General features: G+C 33.8%; 1 pseudogene; it reads left to right on the top strand.

The window, feature by feature from the left end:
* The first annotated feature begins 5,223 nt into the window (after positions 1-5,223).
* Positions 5,224-6,684, top strand: LOC138170928 (matrin-3 pseudogene; annotated as a pseudogene).
* The last annotated feature ends 795 nt before the right edge of the window (positions 6,685-7,479 follow it).

Raw genomic sequence — 7,479 nt, 5'->3', positions numbered from 1 at the left:
TAATACTTAGCTTATTTGGGGCAGCTAGGTGGTATAGTTAATAGAGCACTGGGCTTTGAATCAGGAAGGCTCATGTTCATGAGTTCAAATCCAGCCTCAGACACTTACTATCTTTGTGACCCTGGACAAGGCACTTAGTTTACTCCATTGCTTGAATGATTTTTCATATGTTTATAAACTCTATGTTTATAAAAGGTAATGTGAAATATAAAAAGATACATTAGGTTCCTCTTATGTCATTTTTTATAACTGAAATTTTACTGTATACATTTTTGGTACAATTAGGGCCAGGCTATAATTACAGTTTTAAATTCTTATTACATTTTTATTGGGGGAATTTTTTCTATTTTTTGGATTTTTGTTTTGTTTAATGATAATTATATAATCATTCAATGCTTTCTTTCAAATGTCCAAAAGATGTCTTTTATCTTGAAGATGACTATCTTCATTTTTTAAAATTTCATTTTAGTTCTTTAACATGTGCTCTTTGGTCTGAGCCAGGATGGGGAACCTGGGGCCTTGAGGCAACATGTGGGCCTGTAGGTCCTCAAGTGCAGCCCTTTGATGGAATCCAAACTTTACAGAACAAATTCCCTTAATTAAAGCATTTATTCTGTAAAATTTTGAGTCAGTTAAAAGACTGGACCCAAGAACCTAGAAGACCACATGGGACCTCAAGCCTGCAGGTTCCTCACCCCTATAGTGTACTCTCATTTCTATTATTATTTCTTCTGGTTTACCTTGGTGAGTTTTTGTGGTCAATTAGGGCTCTTTGTAAAGAGATAAATGTTCATATGAAGTCTTAGGACTTCAACCTCACAAATAGCAGTTAACTTTATTTTGTATAATGATCATAGAGTCAATCTAAATCAAAATAGTTAACTTTCAAAAGGAGTGTGCTATTCATGACAAGAGGGACTAGGTAAGTCAATAGCAATGAAATAAGCCAACTTAAAGCAACATGGTGAAATGACTAGAGCTCTGGAACTGAATATAAATTTTGCCTAGGACAATTATTAGCCTCGTGACTATATATGCCACTTGAACTTTCGGAGTCTCAGTTTTCTTACCTGCAAGATGGGCCAAATGATAGGACCTACTACGTAGACTTCTTTTGGAAGGATCAAATGAGACAATGTATATAAGGGCTTTGCAACCTTAAAAGAATATATTGATATAACATTATTGCTATTATCAATGTTATAGCCACAAAAGTAAAAAAAAAAGTCCTGTGTTACTGGAAATAGATTAATGATTGGATATTTTAATGTGAAGGGCAATGTATTCAGTGGTGTGACATTTTTGGGAAAAGAGAAGTCTATTTTGATTTCTTTTTTTCCTCTTGTTGAGATAGCTAACACTGTATCTACATATTGAATATCAAACAACAATCCTTTAAGCTGCATGAAACTTCTATGAATTTTATGGGAATATTATATAAATGATCATTAATTTGATTTCTTTATTTTCATTCCTCATTGAACTTAGTCTCTCTGATGACAAACCATTAAGTAAAATGCTGCTGCTGTCTTTATCAAAAAAATGAGCAACACATTTTCATCCTGAGATGTCTCTTGCTCCTGGAAGTGAAAAGTCAACAACTTCCAACCTGTGGCTTCTGATCAAGAACTCCAAGGCTGTATACTAATAACTGAGTCCCAATATATTGAACGTTTGATACTACAGCTATTGATGATTGTTTCAAATCTGGTGTGATTCAAAGATTTGTAATCACAAATGCAAATTATTTGCTAACATAAATATAATTTACAAAGAAGGTGGGTTATTTTCCCCCTTTTATTTCTTTATATTAGTCTCTGGAAAGTCTGAGGATCAATTTGTCAAATTTATATATCTTTATTTAAATCTTTAACTTTTTTCTGTAATATGATGCCTTAATATTTCAAATTTTGGGGATATATATTTTCACAGGAAGAACGATTATAATCATGCTGAAAAATCAGGGGAAACATATATTTTTCGTGTAGTAGAGATTTCATGTAAGTCTCTTAAATGAAAATTAGTTACTTTTAATTAATTGATATTTTAATTATGCTAATTTCCTTCAAAAATGCTTCTCAAAGAAATAAGATTTATTTCCAGAGATAACAATCTAGTATTTCCTATTTCCAAGAAGGCCTTGTGGAATGAAAATAAAGATTCATTCTCCAAAATAAAGCTGAGAGAAAACCTAGGTCTTTACTGTCTTCTGTAGAAGCAGTCGATTTTCATCAAGACTGAGCCAGAATAGGAAACACATTACAAAAAGAAAACACACACACACACACACACACACACACACATCATACTGCTTTGCATTAGTCAGGAAGATTACCCAGGTCATGCCTCTACTCTCTGAAGGATTTCAAATGCTGATTCAGGTTACTGTAATCCTATGGTGATGGTGACACTGAATAAAAGCAGCAATCTTTAAGATTTTCTAAAGTGTTGAACATTATGTATGGCCAATCTCTGTCTATATCCACAGTTTTCAAATGTATGCAAAGATCTCTACTATTTTTTGCCAGAACTGCAACCCATCACCTTTTTTTTTTCCTTTTGAATACCAGTTAAATGTTCCAAACCAGAAAGAAAATCAGTGTTAAGTTCATTTTCAATGAGACAGCGGTAGTCTGGAGAGCTTATCTTTTCCCTTTCCCTATCAACTTTAAATGTAACACTTGAATTATAATGGAAAGGAGGTAGGAAAAGAAGCAAGAGATCTGGGCTAACAACCACTTCGAACCAAAATACCCAGAGACATCAACCTGTCACCTGCAGCCCAAGTATAGATACAGGCATCCTCACTATCAATCTGATGATTTGCCGTGCTAGTCGAGGGTTTCAAGAACCAAGAACAAGTAAAAATATTTACTAATAATAACCCAAACAATCCAAAAAGGTACCTTTGAAAGAATCCAGAATTCTGATTAAAAAAGGAATAATGCACTTCAAAAAACTGTTAATGAAACCAACTTCTTACCTCTTGTGGAAGGGCAAGGAGTCAAGATGCATTATGAAGTATTTCTTCTCAGACCTATCCAGTGTTGATTTATTATTCTTCTAAAAGGGCTTATCTAATGGAAAAAAGCAATAAAATATTTGAAAATGCACACAAGAAAATTAAATAATGCAGAAGGATGCAAAAACAGCAGTTTTGTTAATACTATGCATATTTGCAAACATATCAAAGTTTAGAGTTTCTTGTAGAATCCGTTTTCATATTTTTTGGATATAGTAATTTTTATACATATGTGATTATAAAACTAGCAAAAATATTTAAATACTATGGAGGATAGAGAGGTTAGCCTCAACAAAGAAGTGAAATGATTTCTTTTCTAAAAAATAAGTTATTTTATCCCCTTTCCAATGTTATCATTTCTTAAATTTCAAAAAAAGTAAATAGAACTTTTGTAATTAATGATGAAATAAACACATTACCTTTTAAGATGAAGCATGCTTGTTCCTTTGCATAATTATGCTTTACACTTTATATATGACACTAAGGTAATTGTCTTGTTTTGTCAGTGTAGTGAATGTAAAAAAAAATGGTCATCAGGTCTCTTATTTGGCACAATGGAAGTAGCCAATTGGCAGAAAGTTTTATAATTCAACTAGTTTGTGCAATGACTTTCAGACACAGCAACTGAAATAAAAGTTGCCATATTTTAATCAAGGTTGCAAAGAGAATAGATGCATAATATCTCCTTATACATAATCTCCTTAAGTCATATTAGAAGTGGCATCCTGAGATGAAGAATCACTAGAGGAAACAAAAAAAAAGGATAAACTGAGTGAGAGATGCTTTGACAGTTTTGCATTTATAATTGATCACTAATAAAAATGCAAATGGAAACAGGGAATGAAAAATTCTCAGATAGTGATAAATTTAAAATAGAAGTTTTTCATATAACATGACATAGTAGAAACAGTATTTGGGGAAATTATCTTAACATATTATCTGAGAAATCTTAGAAATTCTCTTCCTCAAGGCATGGCAGTATTAGATAAAATTTTATTCAAGATGCCTATGTCTTGGATTTTTATTGAGGAAGAAGGAAACTAAATATTTTATGTGCATTAACTCATGAAAGCACTGGGAGAGGTTTTTGAAATAAGAATAGTATAGAAAGGACCAAAATTATGAATTAAATTTATCTTATATCCTGATATTCTTTCACTAAGCAATGTTTACACAATTATATAAGATCATTTTAGTTGTTAGCTCTGCATCAAAAAGAACTAAAATAAATTAGAAACAAGCCTTTTCTAAGCTTCCCAAAATGATGTTAATAGTCTCCCGTAGGCCTTCATTATAGATCATAACTTCATGTTATACTACACATTATAAAACGTTAGAACTCCAAATCAGTGAACACTGAACTTGCTTTCTCTGGGAAGCTATAGAAGCATAGTAAATGACCTAACTTGGGACTAATACCAGAACCTTTGGCGGCTGTCTAGTTTATAGATGAGTAATAAAGGTTGGTGGTTGTTTGTAATATTGTTTCATTTCTTACTAACAACACTACCTGAATTTAAAGTTTAGCGTTCTTTTATATCACTATATGTGTATAGATAGATAGATAATAAATTAATATCCCTCTGTGATTTTTTGAATAAAAAAAACTAAAAAGAAAACAAGTGATCTTGGTTGGGGAATATAATGTATATAGAATAATACACTGCATAGAGAATTATTTTATAATATGATATTCCATTAAATACAAGTAGTGAAATGACTATAGGGTAAAACTTTAAAATGGGACCCTCATAAACAAGCCGAAGTTTCTTCAGCACCCCAGTCTCAGATAAGTGAGTTAGATAGGTAGAGAAGCATATTAACTCTTCGTTTTCCATAATAAATTACTGACTTCTTTTCTCCAGTAATATACTAATATATGACATTGATAATGTTTGGGTTTGATTGTCTTGTGGGGAATTAGCTTCAGGGGGAGTATAGTGAAAGACTTTACTGAGAGGCAGATTTGGATTCTGATTCGTTTAATACTCATTAGTTTTTCCTCTCCTTCTCTGAGCTAGCAGTGAAACAGAGTTGTCTGCTTGTTCTCAGCTTGAAGAATCTACAATCCTTATTGATCCTTTTTTCTTGGTGTTACCATTTATAAAGCAAAGTTAACTAGCTTTCTACTCTGAGCTTTCTTTTTGGCTGTCTTTCAATTCTTTTTTGATCCATAATGTAGACAAAAAGATAGTTCTACAATGTTGAAGTCATTCCAGGGGTCATCTCTCAGTAGGGACTCACAAGGTCATGGGTGTGACCTATCTGCTTTAACAGACCTTCTTGCTGCTGCTACCCAGTATGTAAGTATGCCAGCATCTCTTGGAAAGATGAGCTAGGGTACTGCACACCTTGCTAGTTTAATGAATCTTGGAATGAGTTCTTCGTTGAATCAACAAGGATCTCATAGTGCACTGTCTTCTGCTAGTACTTCTTCCCATAATTTTCAATCTATATTTAACATTGGAAGTAGAGGTCCACTTCCTTTGTCTTCTCAAAACTATGGAGATGTTGACTGGACCAGTAATATTTTCACCAGTTTTGGTCTGTCTGCTAGAGACTTAGATGAACTGAGACATTATCCAGAGGACAAGATTACTTCTGAGAATTTGCTCCAGATCCTTCTACAACTTTAAAGGAGGAGAACTGAAGAAGGTCATTCACTGAGTTATGGTAGAGATGGCCAATCTGCTACATGGGAGCCACCATACAGAGTACCTAGTGATGATTGGGAAAAAAGGCACTTTAGAAGAGATGGTTTTGATGATCACAGGTTCTTACCAAAGGATTATCCCCATCTGTGCTCTGTATGTGATGTGCCAGTTCATTCTAATAAGGAGTGGAATCAACACATCAATGGAGCAATAGACGGTTAACACTGACAACTTCTCCTAGAAATCTATCCAGAATAGAATCCTGACAATGATTCTGGACATGGAATGGGTGATCCATTCATGTTTCAGCAATCTACAAACCAAGCACCAGGAATTTTTGGGACCCCCTCCTCCCTTATTCCATCTTGGGGGACCACCTGTTGGACCAAGAACAAATATGGTTGCCAGAAATGGAAATATGCAAGGACCAAGACACCTGCAAAAAGGCAGAATGGAAACTAGCAGAACTGTTCACATGGATTTTCAGTGGGGGAAAAACTTGAGATACCAACTTTTGCAACTGGTTGAACCATTTGGAGTAATTTCAAATCATCTGGTCTTAAATAAAATCAATGAGGCATTCCTTGAAATGTCTACCACAGAAGATGCTCAGGCTGCACTGGGTTATTATACAACCACACCAGCACTAGTATGTGGCAAACCAGTAAGAGTTCATTTATCCCCGAAGTATAAAAGAATAAAGAAAGCTGAAGGTGGGAAACCTGATCAGAAATTTGAACAGAAGCCTGAGCTTGGATGGGTGATCCATCTCAGCAACTTGCTCCAATCTGGCTATTCTGACAGTGCCATCATCAAACTAGCTGAGCCTATGGAAAGATAAAGAATCACATAGTGATGAGGATAAAGAACCAGTCTTTCATAGAAATGGAAACCCAAGAGGATGTTGTGATTATGGTCGAGCACTGTGCCAAAGAGGCACTTTGGTTCCAGGGACCCAAGACAGAATTTTACTGTAAACTCTGTTCTCTCTTCTACATAAATGAATAAGTTGCAAAAAATTCTCACTGCAGCAGTTTGCCTCATTATCAGAAATTTAAAAAAAATTCTGAATAAATTGGCAGAAGATTTCAAGCAAAAGAAAGAAGCTTAAAATGTGCAAGATGCTTAAGGGTTTCCAAGGAAAAGTGGTTCTTTGTTTTTAACATTAACCTTTTAAAAACATAATACAGATAGTTAGTAGAAGGAAATAGTGTACTCTTTTGTTTTAGTGAAAAATAATATGTTTATGTGTCGTGTTACAATAAAAATGAATATACAGTTAAGTTAATGCAGAATAACTTTTTTTTCTCCTGAGAATGGCAACACACAGAAGTGCTTTGTAGAGATTGGCTCTTCAAGCCACCCAGGATAACCTTTGCACCGTTATGAAAAAAAGTGGATGTGTGAAGAAGAGTCACCTTCAAAGAAATGAACTTTTATTAGTTTCCAGCTTCAAAGAATTGTCAGCAAATTTGATTCTATTCAATAAAGAACAAAAAACTTGTATTTTTGTTAATTTTATGTGAAACATTCCACATTTTGATCTGAGCCTATCAGGCTTTTCATTTGGAGTGTGAAGCTACTTAGTCATATTTTGTTTCTGGAAACATCCTTAAGTGTAAAGTTGGCAAATTTGAAATGCAGGTGCAGCTCCTTTTAATGTCATTGCTATTACTTAGATGTTAGAAGACTATTAAGTAATTGGCTTTAAATTTTGTAATTTTTTTTTCTAAGTTACTACTAGATTTTTTCTTTATTCATGTAGTTGGTGCATTTTCAGTGAAAAGTAAAACAAAACTAAAT

The sequence above is a fragment of the Petaurus breviceps genome, unplaced genomic scaffold (genome assembly GCF_028583685.1).
Source record: "Petaurus breviceps papuanus isolate PSGF00001 unplaced genomic scaffold, PetGlider_PUasm1.0 40, whole genome shotgun sequence".
In the NCBI taxonomy this organism is placed as follows: Eukaryota; Metazoa; Chordata; class Mammalia; order Diprotodontia; family Petauridae; genus Petaurus; species Petaurus breviceps.
Note: the sequence above shows the minus strand (reverse complement) of the source record. Positions and strands in the feature narration are given on the sequence as shown.